This window comes from Chiloscyllium plagiosum, unplaced genomic scaffold (assembly GCF_037043375.1).
Source record: "Chiloscyllium plagiosum isolate Xiang-an unplaced genomic scaffold, Cpla_swu_hap1 HiC_scaffold_31, whole genome shotgun sequence".
Lineage (NCBI taxonomy): Eukaryota > Metazoa > Chordata > Chondrichthyes > Orectolobiformes > Hemiscylliidae > Chiloscyllium > Chiloscyllium plagiosum.
In genome coordinates this window covers 60,963,720-60,977,801 of record NW_028270169.1, presented here as the reverse complement: position 1 = coordinate 60,977,801, position 14,082 = coordinate 60,963,720, and positions in this window count along the sequence as shown.

The window sequence follows — 14,082 nt, the reverse complement described above, 5'->3', positions numbered from 1 at the left end:
ACAGAGAACAGTGAACTCAGAGAACACTGAACACAGATTGAACACAGAGTGATCACTGAGTACAGTGACCACAGAGAAAGAGAACACAAAGTGAACACTGAGAACAGTGAACACCGAGAACTGTGAACACAGAGTGAACAAAGAGAACGGTGAACACAGAGTCAACACTGATTACAGTGAAGACAGAGAAAGTGAACACAGAGTGAACACAGAAAACAGTGAACACAGAGAACACTGAAAACAGACAACACTGAACACAGAGAACATTGAACACAGAGAACAGTGAACACAGATAACAGTGAACACAGAGAACACTGAAAATAGAGAACACTGAACACAGAGAAAAGTGAACATAGAGAACAGTGAACTCAGAGAACACTGAACACAGAGTGAACACAAAGTGAACACTGAGTACAGTGAACACAGAGAAAGTGAACACAAAGTGAACACTGAGAACAGTGAACCCAGGGAACAGTGAACACAGTGTAAACACTGAGAACAGTGAACACAGAGAAGAGTGAACACAGAGAACAGTGAACACAGAAATCGGTTGAACACAGAGAATAGTGAACACAGAGAACAGTGAACACAGAAAACAGTGAACTCAGAGAACACTGAACACAGAGTGAACACAAAGTGAACACTGAGTACACTGAACACAGAGAAAGTGAACACAAAGTGAACACAGAGAACAGTGAACCCAGGGAACAGTGAACACAGAAAACAGTAAACACAGAGAACACTTAATACAGAGAACACTGAACACAGAGAACAGTGAATACAGAGAACAGTGAACTCAGAGAACACTGAATACAGAAAAGAGTGAACACAAAGTGAACACAGAGTGAACACTGAGAAGAGAGAAAACAGAGATCAGTGAACACAGAGTAAACACTGAGAACAGTGAACACAGAGAACAGTGAATACAGACAACAGTGAACACAGACAACAGTGAACAAAGAGAACGGAGAACAACGGGAGCACTAAACTGAGAGAACAGCGAAAAGAGAGAACAGTGAACCATGAGAACAGTGAATACAGAGAATCGTGAACACAGAGAACAGTGAACACAGAGAACACTGTACACAGAGAAAACACTGAGAACAGTGAACACAGAGAATAGTGAACACAGAGAACAGTGAAAACAGAGAACACAGAACACAGAGAACAGTGAACACACAGAACAGTGCACACAGAGAATACTGAACACAGAGAACAGTGAACACAGAGAACAGAGAACACAGCGAACACTGAACACAGAGAACAAAAACACAGACAACAGTGAACACAGACAACAGTGAACACAGGAAACAGTGAACACAGAGAACACTGAAAACAGAGAACACTGAACACAGAGAAAAGTGAACATAGAGAACAGTTAACTCAGAGAACACTGAACACAGAGTGAACACAAAGTGAACACTGAGTACAGTGAACACAGAGAAAGTGAACACAAAGTGAACACTGAGAACAGTGAACCCAGGGAACAGTGAACACAGTGTAAACACTGAGAACAGTGAACACAGAGAAGAGTGAACACAGAGAACAGTGAACACAGAAATCGGTTGAACACAGAGAATAGTGAACACAGAGAACAGTGAACACAGAAAACAGTGAACTCAGAGAACACTGAACACAGAGTGAACACAAAGTGAACACTGAGTACAGTGAACACAGAGAAAGTGAACACAAAGTGAACACAGAGAACAGTGAACCCAGGGAACAGTGAACACAGAAAACAGTAAACACAGAGAACACTGAAAATAGAGAACACTGAACACAGAGAAAAGTGAACATAGAGAACAGTGAACTCAGAGAACACTGAACACAGAGTGAACACAAAGTGAACACTGAGTACAGTGAACACAGAGAAAGTGAACACAAAGTGAACACTGAAAACAGTGAACCCAGGGAACAGTGAACACAGTGTAAACACTGAGAACAGTGAACACAGAGAAGAGTGAACACAGAGAACAGTGAACACAGAAATCGGTTGAACACAGAGAATAGTGAACACAGAGAACAGTGAACACAGAAAACAGTGAACTCAGAGAACACTGAACACAGAGTGAACACAAAGTGAACACTGAGTACACTGAACACAGAGAAAGTGAACACAAAGTGAACACAGAGAACAGTGAACCCAGGGAACAGTGAACACAGAAAACAGTAAACACAGAGAACACTTAATACAGAGAACAATGAACACAGAGAACAGTGAATACAGAGAACAGTGAACTCAGAGAACACTGAACACAGAAAAGAGTGAACACAAAGTGAACACAGAGTGAACACTGAGAAGAGAGAAAACAGAGATCAGTGAACTCAGAGTAAACACTGAGAACAGTGAACACAGAGAACAGTGAATACAGACAACAGTGAACACAGACAACAGTGAACAAAGAGAACGGAGAATAACGGGAGCACTAAACTGAGAGAACAGTGAAAAGAGAGAACAGTGAACCATGAGAACAGTGAATACAGAGAATAGTGAACACAGAGAACAGTGAACACAAAAAACAGTGAACACAGAGAACACTGAAAACAGTGAACACTGAACACAGACAATAGTGAACACAGAAAACAGTGAACACTGAGAACAGTGACCAGAGAACACTGAAAACAGAGTAAAAAAAGGACGGTGAACACAGAGTGAACACTGAGTACAGTGAACACAGAGAAAGTGAACAGAGAGTGAACACTGAGACCAGTGAACACAGAGAACACTGTACGCAGAGTAAACACTGAGAACAGTGAACACAGAGAACAGTGAACACAGAGAACAGTGAATACAGAAAACAGTGAACACAGAGAATAGTGAACACAGCGAACAGTGAACACAGAAAGCAGTGAACACAGAAAACACTGAAAACAGAGAACACAGAACATAGAGAACAGTGAACACACAGAACAGTGAACACAGAGAATACTGAACACAGAGAACAGTGAACACAAAAAACAATGAACTCAGAGAACCCTGAAAACAGAGAACACTGCACACGGAGAACAGTGAACACAGAAAATAGTAAACACAGAGAATAGTGAACCAGAGAACAGTGAACACAGAAAACAGTGAACACTGAGAACAGTGAACCAGAGAACAGTGAAAACAGAGAACAGTGAACACAGGGAACACTGAACACAGAGTAAAAAAAAGGACGGTGAACACAGAGTGAACACTGAGTACAGTGAACACAGAGAAAGTGAACACAGGAAACAGTGAACACAGAGAACACTGAAAACAGAGAACACTGAACACAGAGAACAGTGAACACAAAGAACATCGAACACAGAGAACAGTGAACACAGAGTGAACACAAAGTGAACACTGAGTACAGTGAACACAGAGAAAGTGAACACAGGAAACAGAGAACACAGGGAACACTGAAAACAGAGAACACTGAACACAGAGAACAGTGAACACAAAGAACAGTGGTATCAGAGAACTCTGAACACAGAGAACAGCGAACAAAGAGAACAGTGAACACAGACGACACTGAACAAAGAGAACAGTGAACACAGAAAACAGTGAACACAGACAAAATGTGAACACACAGAACACTGAAAACAGAGAACACTGAACACAGAGAACACTGAACTCAGAGAACACTGAACACAGAGAACAGTGAACCCAGAGAACAGTGAAAACACAGTGAACAAAGAGAACGGTGAACACAGATTGAACACTGAGTACAGTGAACACAGAGAAAGTGAACATAGAGTGAACACTGAGAACAGAGAACACAGACAACACTGAACACAGAGAACAGTGAACATGCAGAACAATGAACACGCAGTGAACACTGAGAAGAGAGAAAACAGAGATCAGTGAACACAGAGTAAACACTGAGAACAGTGAACACAGAGAACAGTGAACACAGACAACAGTGAACACAGACAACAGTGAACAAAGAGAACGGAGAACAACGGGAGCATTAAACTGAGAGAACAGTGAAAAGAGAGAACAGTGAACCATGAGAACAGTGAATACAGAGAATAGTGAACACAGAGAACAGTGAACTCAGAGAACACTGAACACAGATTGAACACAGAGTGATCACTGAGTACAGTGACCACAGAGAAAGAGAACACAAAGTGAACACTGAGAACAGTGAACACCGAGAACTGTGAACACAGAGTGAACAAAGAGAACGGTGAACACAGAGTCAACACTGATTACAGTGAAGACAGAGAAAGTGAACACAGAGTGAACACAGAAAACAGTGAACACAGAGAACACTGAAAACAGACAACACTGAACACAGAGAACATTGAACACAGAGAACAGTGAACACAGATAACAGTGAACACAGAGAACACTGAAAATAGAGAACACTGAACACAGAGAAAAGTGAACATAGAGAACAGTGAACTCAGAGAACACTGAACACAGAGTGAACACAAAGTGAACACTGAGTACAGTGAACACAGAGAAAGTGAACACAAATTGAACACTGAGAACAGTGAACCCAGGGAACAGTGAACACAGTGTAAACACTGAGAACAGTGAACACAGAGAAGAGTGAACACAGAGAACAGTGAACACAGAAATCGGTTGAACACAGAGAATAGTGAACACAGAGAACAGTGAACACAGAAAACAGTGAACTCAGAGAACACTGAACACAGAGTGAACACAAAGTGAACACTGAGTACACTGAACACAGAGAAAGTGAACACAAAGTGAACACAGAGAACAGTGAACCCAGGGAACAGTGAACACAGAAAACAGTAAACACAGAGAACACTGAACTCAGAGAACACTGAACACAGAAAAGAGTGAACACAAAGTGAACACAGAGTGAACACTGTGAAGAGAGAAAACAGAGATCAGTGAACACAGAGTAAACACTGAGAACAGTGAACACAGAGAACAGTGAATACAGACAACAGTGAACACAGACAACAGTGAACAAAGAGAACGGAGAACAACGGGAGCACTAAACTGAGAGAACAGCGAAAAGAGAGAACAGTGAACCATGAGAACAGTGAATACAGAGAATCGTGAACACAGAGAACAGTGAACACAGAGAACACTGTACACAGAGAAAACACTGAGAACAGTGAACACAGAGAATAGTGAACACAGAGAACAGTGAAAACAGAGAACACAGAACACAGAGAACAGTGAACACACAGAACAGTGCACACAGAGAATACTGAACACAGAGAACAGTGAACACAGAGAACAGAGAACACAGCGAACACTGAACACAGAGAACAAAAACACAGACAACAGTGAACACAGACAACAGTGAACACAGGAAACAGTGAACACAGAGAACACTGAAAACAGAGAACACTGAACACAGAGAACAGTGAACACATAGAACATCGAACACAGAGAACAGTGAAAACAGACAACACTGAACAAAGAGAAGAGTGAACACGGAGAACAGTGAACAGAGAGAACAGTGAACACAGAGAAGAGTGAACAAAGAGAACAGTGAACACAGCAAACAGTGAACACAGAGAACACTGAAAACAGAGAACACTGAAAACAGAGAACACTGAACACAGAGAACAGTGAACACAGAGAACAGTGAACTCAGAGAACACTGAACACAGAGAAGAGTGAACACAGAGTGAACACAAAGTGAACACTGAATACAGTGAACACAGAGAAAGTGAACACAAAGTGAACACTGAGAACAGTGAACACAGAGAACAGTGAACACAGAAATCGGTAAACACTGAGAACAGTGAACACAGAGAACAGTGAACACAGAGAACAGTGAACACAGAAATCAGTGAACACAGAGAATACAGAAAACAGATAACACTGAACACAGAGAACAGTGAACACAGAGAACACTGAACACAGAGTGAAAAAATAGAACGGTGAACACAGAGTCAACATTGATTACAGTGAACACAGAGAATACTGAACACAGAGAACAGAGAACACAGGGAACACTGAAAACAGAGAACACTGAACACAGAGAACAGTGAACACAAAGAACAGAGGTATCAGAGAACTCTGAACACAGAGAACAGCGAACAAAGAGAACAGTGAACACAGACAACACTGAACAAAGAGAACAGTGAACACAGAAAACAGTGAACACAGACAAAATGTGAACACACAGAACACTGAAAACAGAGAACACTGAACACAGAGAACACTGAACTCAGAGAACACTGAACACAGAGAACAGTGAACCCAGAGAACAGTGAAAACACAGTGAACAAAGAGAACGGTGAACACAGATTGAACACTGAGTACAGTGAACACAGAGAAAGTGAACATAGAGTGAACACTGAGAACAGAGAACACAGACAACACTGAACACAGAGAAACGTGAACATGCAGAACAATGAACACGCAGTGAACACTGAGAAGAGAGAAAACAGAGATCAGTGAACACAGAGTAAACACTGAGAACAGTGAACACAGACAACAGTGAACACAGACAACAGTGAACACAGACAACAGTGAACAAAGAGAACGGAGAACAACGGGAGCACTAAACTGAGAGAACAGTGAAAAGAGAGAACAGTGAACCATGAGAACAGTGAATACAGAGAATAGTGAACACAGAGAACAGTGAACTCAGAGAACACTGAACACAGATTGAACACAGAGTGATCACTGAGTACAGTGACCACAGAGAAAGTGAACACAAAGTGAACACTGAGAACAGTGAACACCGAGAACTGTGAACACAGAGTGAACAAAGAGAACGGTGAACACAGAGTCAACACTGATTACAGTGAAGACAGAGAAAGTGAACACAGAGTGATCACAGAAAACAGTGAACACAGAGAACACTGAAAACAGACAACACTGAACACAGAGAACATTGAACACAGAGAACAGTGAACACAGATAACAGTGAACACAGAGAACACTGAAAATAGAGAACACTGAACACAGAGAAAAGTGAACATAGAGAACAGTGAACTCAGAGAACACTGAACACAGAGTGAACACAAAGTGAACACTGAGTACAGTGAACACAGAGAAAGTGAACACAAAGTGAACACTGAGAACAGTGAACCCAGGGAACAGTGAACACAGTGTAAACACTGAGAACAGTGAACACAGAGAAGAGTGAACACAGAGAACAGTGAACACAGAAATCGGTTGAACACAGAGAATAGTGAACACAGAGAACAGTGAACACAGAAAACAGTGAACTCAGAGAACACTGAACACAGAGTGAACACAAAGTGAACACTGAGTACAGTGAACACAGAGAACAGTGAACACAGAAATCGGTTGAACACAGAGAATAGTGAACACAGAGAACAGTGAACACAGAAAACAGTGAACTCAGAGAACACTGAACACAGAGTGAACACAAAGTGAACACTGAGTACAGTGAACACAGAGAAAGTGAACACAAAGTGAACACAGAGAACAGTGAACCCAGGGAACAGTGAACACAGAAAACAGTAAACACAGAGAACACTGAAAATAGAGAACACTGAACACAGAGAAAAGTGAACATAGAGAACAGTGAACTCAGAGAACACTGAACACAGAGTGAACACAAAGTGAACACTGAGTACAGTGAACACAGAGAAAGTGAACACAAAGTGAACACTGAGAACAGTGAACCCAGGGAACAGTGAACACAGTGTAAACACTGAGAACAGTGAACACAGAGAAGATTGAACACAGAGAACAGTGAACACAGAAATCGGTTGAACACAGAGAATAGTGAACACAGAGAACAGTGAACACAGAAAACAGTGAACTCAGAGAACACTGAACACAGAGTGAACACAAAGTGAACACTGAGTACAGTGAACACAGAGAACAGTGAACCCAGGGAACAGTGAACACAGAAAACAGTAAACACAGAGAACACTTAATACAGAGAACACTGAATACAGAGAACAGTGAACTCAGAGAACACTGAACACAGAAAAGAGTGAACACAAATTGAACACAGAGTGAACACTGAGTACAGGGAACACAGAAAAAGTTTACACACAGTGAACACTGAGAAGAGAGGAAACAGTGATCAGTGAACACAGAGTAAACACTGAGAACAGTGAACACAGAGAACAATGAATACAGACAACAGTGAACACAGACAACAGTGAACAAAGAGAACGGAGAATAACGGGAGCACTAAACTGAGAGAACAGTGAAAAGAGAGAACAGTGAACCATGAGAACAGTGAATACAGAGAATAGTGAACACAGAGAACAGTGAACACAAAAAACAGTGAACACAGAGAACACTGAAAACAGAGAACACTGAACACAGACAATAGTGAACACAGAAAACAGTGAACACTGAGAACAGTGACCAGAGAACACTGAAAACAGAGTAAAAAAAGGACGGTGAACACAGAGTGAACACTGAGTACAGTGAACACAGAGAAAGTGAACAGAGAGTGAACACTGAGACCAGTGAACACAGAGAACACTGTACGCAGAGTAAACACTGAGAACAGTGAACACAGAGAACAGTGAACACAGAGAACAGTGAATACAGAAAACAGTGAACACAGAGAATAGTGAACACAGCGAACAGTGAACACAGAAAGCAGTGAACACAGAAAACACTGAAAACAGAGAACACAGAACATAGAGAACAGTGAACACACAGAACAGTGAACACAGAGAATACTGAACACAGAGAACAGTGAACACAGAGAACGGAGAACACAGGGAGCACTGAACAATGAGAACAGTGAATACAGAGAATAGTGAACACAAAGAACAGTGTAAACAAAAAACAATGAACTCAGAGAACCCTGAAAACAGAGAACACTGCACACGGAGAACAGTGAACACAGAAAATAGTAAACACAGAGAATAGTGAACCAGAGAACAGTGAACACAGAAAACAGTGAACACTGAGAACAGTGAACCAGAGAACAGTGAAAACAGAGAACAGTGAACACAGGGAACACTGAACACAGAGTAAAAAAAAGGACGGTGAACACAGAGTGAACACTGAGTACAGTGAACACAGAGAAAGTGAACACAGGAAACAGTGAACACAGAGAACACTGAAAACAGAGAACACTGAACACAGAGAACAGTGAACACAGAGAACATCGAACACAGAGAACAGTGAACACAGAGTGAACACAAAGTGAACACTGAGTACAGTGAACACAGAGAAAGTGAACACAGGAAACAGAGAACACAGGGAACACTGAAAACAGAGAACACTGAACACAGAGAACAGTGAACACAAAGAACAGTGGTATCAGAGAACTCTGAACACAGAGAACAGCGAACAAAGAGAACAGTGAACACAGACGACACTGAACAAAGAGAACAGTGAACACAGAAAACAGTGAACACAGACAAAATGTGAACACACAGAACACTGAAAACAGAGAACACTGAACACAGAGAACACTGAACTCAGAGAACACTGAACACAGAGAACAGTGAACCCAGAGAACAGTGAAAACACAGTGAACAAAGAGAACGGTGAACACAGATTGAACACTGAGTACAGTGAACACAGAGAAAGTGAACATAGAGTGAACACTGAGAACAGAGAACACAGACAACACTGAACACAGAGAACAGTGAACATGCAGAACAATGAACACGCAGTGAACACTGAGAAGAGAGAAAACAGAGATCAGTGAACACAGAGTAAACACTGAGAACAGTGAACACAGAGAACAGTGAACACAGACAACAGTGAACACAGACAACAGTGAACAAAGAGAACGGAGAACAACGGGAGCACTAAACTGAGAGAACAGTGAAAAGAGAGAACAGTGAACCATGAGAACAGTGAATACAGAGAATAGTGAACACAGAGAACAATGAACTCAGAGAACACTGAACACAGATTGAACACAGAGTGATCACTGAGTACAGTGACCACAGAGAAAGAGAACACAAAGTGAACACTGAGAACAGTGAACACCGAGAACTGTGAACACAGAGTGAACAAAGAGAACGGTGAACACAGAGTCAACACTGATTACAGTGAAGACAGAGAAAGTGAACACAGAGTGAACACAGAAAACAGTGAACACAGAGAACACTGAAAACAGACAACACTGAACACAGAGAACATTGAACACAGAGAACAGTGAACACAGATAACAGTGAACACAGAGAACACTGAAAATAGAGAACACTGAACACAGAGAAAAGTGAACATAGAGAACAGTGAACTCAGAGAACACTGAACACAGAGTGAACACAAAGTGAACACTGAGTACAGTGAACACAGAGAAAGTGAACACAAAGTGAACACTGAGAACAGTGAACCCAGGGAACAGTGAACACAGTGTAAACACTGAGAACAGTGAACACAGAGAAGAGTGAACACAGAGAACAGTGAACACAGAAATCGGTTGAACACAGAGAATAGTGAACACAGAGAATAGTGAACACAGAGAACAGTGAACACAGAAAACAGTGAACTCAGAGAACACTGAACACAGAGTGAACACAAAGTGAACACTGAGTACAGTGAACACAGAGAAAGTGAACACAAAGTGAACACAGAGAACAGTGAACCCAGGGAACAGTGAACACAGAAAACAGTAAACACAGAGAACACTTAATACAGAGAACACTGAACACAGAGAACAGTGAATACAGAGAACAGTGAACTCAGAGAACACTGAACACAGAAAAGAGTGAACACAAAGTGAACACAGAGTGAACACTGAGAAGAGAGAAAACAGAGATCAGTGAACACAGAGTAAACACTGAGAACAGTGAACACAGAGAACAGTGAATACAGACAACAGTGAACACAGACAACAGTGAACAAAGAGAACGGAGAACAACGGGAGCACTAAACTGAGAGAACAGCGAAAAGAGAGAACAGTGAACCATGAGAACAGTGAATACAGAGAATCGTGAACACAGAGAACAGTGAACACAGAGAACACTGTACACAGAGAAAACACTGAGAACAGTGAACACAGAGAATAGTGAACACAGAGAACAGTGAAAACAGAGAACACAGAACACAGAGAACAGTGAACACACAGAACAGTGCACACAGAGAATACTGAACACAGAGAACAGCGAACACTGAACACAGAGAACAAAAACACAGACAACAGTGAACACAGACAACAGTGAACACAGGAAACAGTGAACACAGAGAACACTGAAAACAGAGAACACTGAACACAGAGAACAGTGAACACATAGAACATCGAACACAGAGAACAGTGAAAACAGACAACACTGAACAAAGAGAAGAGTGAACACGGAGAACAGTGAACAGAGAGAACAGTGAACACAGAGAAGAGTGAACAAAGAGAACAGTGAACACAGCAAACAGTGAACACAGAGAACACTGAAAACAGAGTACACTGAAAACAGAGAACACTGAACACAGAGAACAGTGAACACAGAGAACAGTGAACTCAGAGAACACTGAACACAGAGAAGAGTGAACACAGAGTGAACACAAAGTGAACACTGAATACAGTGAACACAGAGAAAGTGAACACAAAGTGAACACTGAGAACAGTGAACACAGAGAACAGTGAACACAGAGAACAGTGAACACAGAAATCAGTGAACACAGAGAATACAGAAAACAGATAACACTGAACACAGAGAACAGTGAACAGAGAGAACACTGAACACAGAGTGAAAAAATAGAACGGTGAACACAGAGTCAACATTGATTACAGTGAACACAGAGAATACTGAACACAGAGAACAGAGAACACAGGGAACACTGAAAACAGAGAACACTGAACACAGAGAACAGTGAACACAAAGAACAGAACTATCAGAGAACTCTGAACACAGAGAACAGCGAACAAAGAGAACAGTGAACACAGACAACACTGAACAAAGAGAACAGTGAACACAGAAAACAGTGAACACAGACAAAATGTGAACACACAGAACACTGAAAACAGAGAACACTGAACACAGAGAACACTGAACTCAGAGAACACTGAACACAGAGAACAGTGAACCCAGAGAACAGTGAAAACACAGTGAACAAAGAGAACGGTGAACACAGATTGAACACTGAGTACAGTGAACACAGAGAAAGTGAACATAGAGTGAACACTGAGAACAGAGAACACAGACAACACTGAACACAGAGAAACGTGAACATGCAGAACAATGAACACGCAGTGAACACTGAGAAGAGAGAAAACAGAGATCTGTGAACACAGAGTAAACACTGAGAACAGTGAACACAGACAACAGTGAACACAGACAACAGTGAACACAGACAACAGTGAACAAAGAGAACGGAGAACAACGGGAGCACTAAACTGAGAGAACAGTGAAAAGAGAGAACAGTGAACCATGAGAACAGTGAATACAGAGAATAGTGAACACAGAGAACAGTGAACTCAGAGAACACTGAACACAGATTGAACACAGAGTGATCACTGAGTACAGTGACCACAGAGAAAGTGAACACAAAGTGAACACTGAGAACAGTGAACACCGAGAACTGTGAACACAGAGTGAACAAAGAGAACGGTGAACACAGAGTCAACACTGATTACAGTGAAGACAGAGAAAGTGAACACAGAGTGATCACAGAAAACAGTGAACACAGAGAACACTGAAAACAGACAACACTGAACACAGAGAACATTGAACACAGAGAACAGTGAACACAGATAACAGTGAACACAGAGAACACTGAAAATAGAGAACACTGAACACAGAGAAAAGTGAACATAGAGAACAGTGAACTCAGAGAACACTGAACACAGAGTGAACACAAAGTGAACACTGAGTACAGTGAACACAGAGAAAGTGAACACAAAGTGAACACTGAGAACAGTGAACCCAGGGAACAGTGAACACAGTGTAAACACTGAGAACAGTGAACACAGAGAAGAGTGAACACAGAGAACAGTGAACACAGAAATCGGTTGAACACAGAGAATAGTGAACACAGAGAACAGTGAACACAGAAAACAGTGAACTCAGAGAACACTGAACACAGAGTGAACACAAAGTGAACACTGAGTACAGTGAACACAGAGAAAGTGAACACAAAGTGAACACAGAGAACAGTGAACCCAGGGAACAGTGAACACAGAAAACAGTAAACACAGAGAACACTGAAAATAGAGAACACTGAACACAGAGAAAAGTGAACATAGAGAACAGTGAACTCAGAGAACACTGAACACAGAGTGAACACAAAGTGAACACTGAGTACAGTGAACACAGAGAAAGTGAACACAAAGTGAACACTGAGAACAGTGAACCCAGGGAACAGTGAACACAGTTTAAACACTGAGAACAGTGAACACAGAGAAGATTGAACACAGAGAACAGTGAACACAGAAATCGGTTGAACACAGAGAATAGTGAACACAGAGAACAGTGAACACAGAAAACAGTGAACTCAGAGAACACTGAACACAGAGTGAACACAAAGTGAACACTGAGTACAGTGAACACAGAGAACAGTGAACCCAGGGAACAGTGAACACAGAAAACAGTAAACACAGAGAACACTTAATACAGAGAACACTGAATACAGAGAACAGTGAATTCAGAGAACACTGAACACAGAAAAGAGTGAACACAAATTGAACACAGAGTGAACACTGAGTACAGGGAACACAGAAAAAGTTTACACACAGTGAACACTGAGAAGAGAGGAAACAGTGATCAGTGAACACAGAGTAAACACTGAGAACAGTGAACACAGAGAACAGTGAATACAGACAACAGTGAACACAGACAACAGTGAACAAAGAGAACGGAGAATAACGGGAGCACTAAACTGAGAGAACAGTGAAAAGAGAGAACAGTGAACCATGAGAACAGTGAATACAGAGAATAGTGAACACAGAGAACAGTGAACACAAAAAACAGTGAACACAGAGAACACTGAAAACAGAGAACACTGAACACAGACAATAGTGAACACAGAAAACAGTGAACACTGAGAACAGTGACCAGAGAACACTGAAAACAGAGTAAAAAAAGGACAGTGAACACAGAGTGAACACTGAGTACAGTGAACACAGAGAAAGTGAACAGAGAGTGAACACTGAGACCAGTGAACACAGAGAACACTGTACGCAGAGTAAACACTGAGAACAGTGAACACAGAGAACAGTGAACACAGAGAACAGTGAATACAGAAAACTGTGAACACAGAGAATAGTGAACACAGCGAAC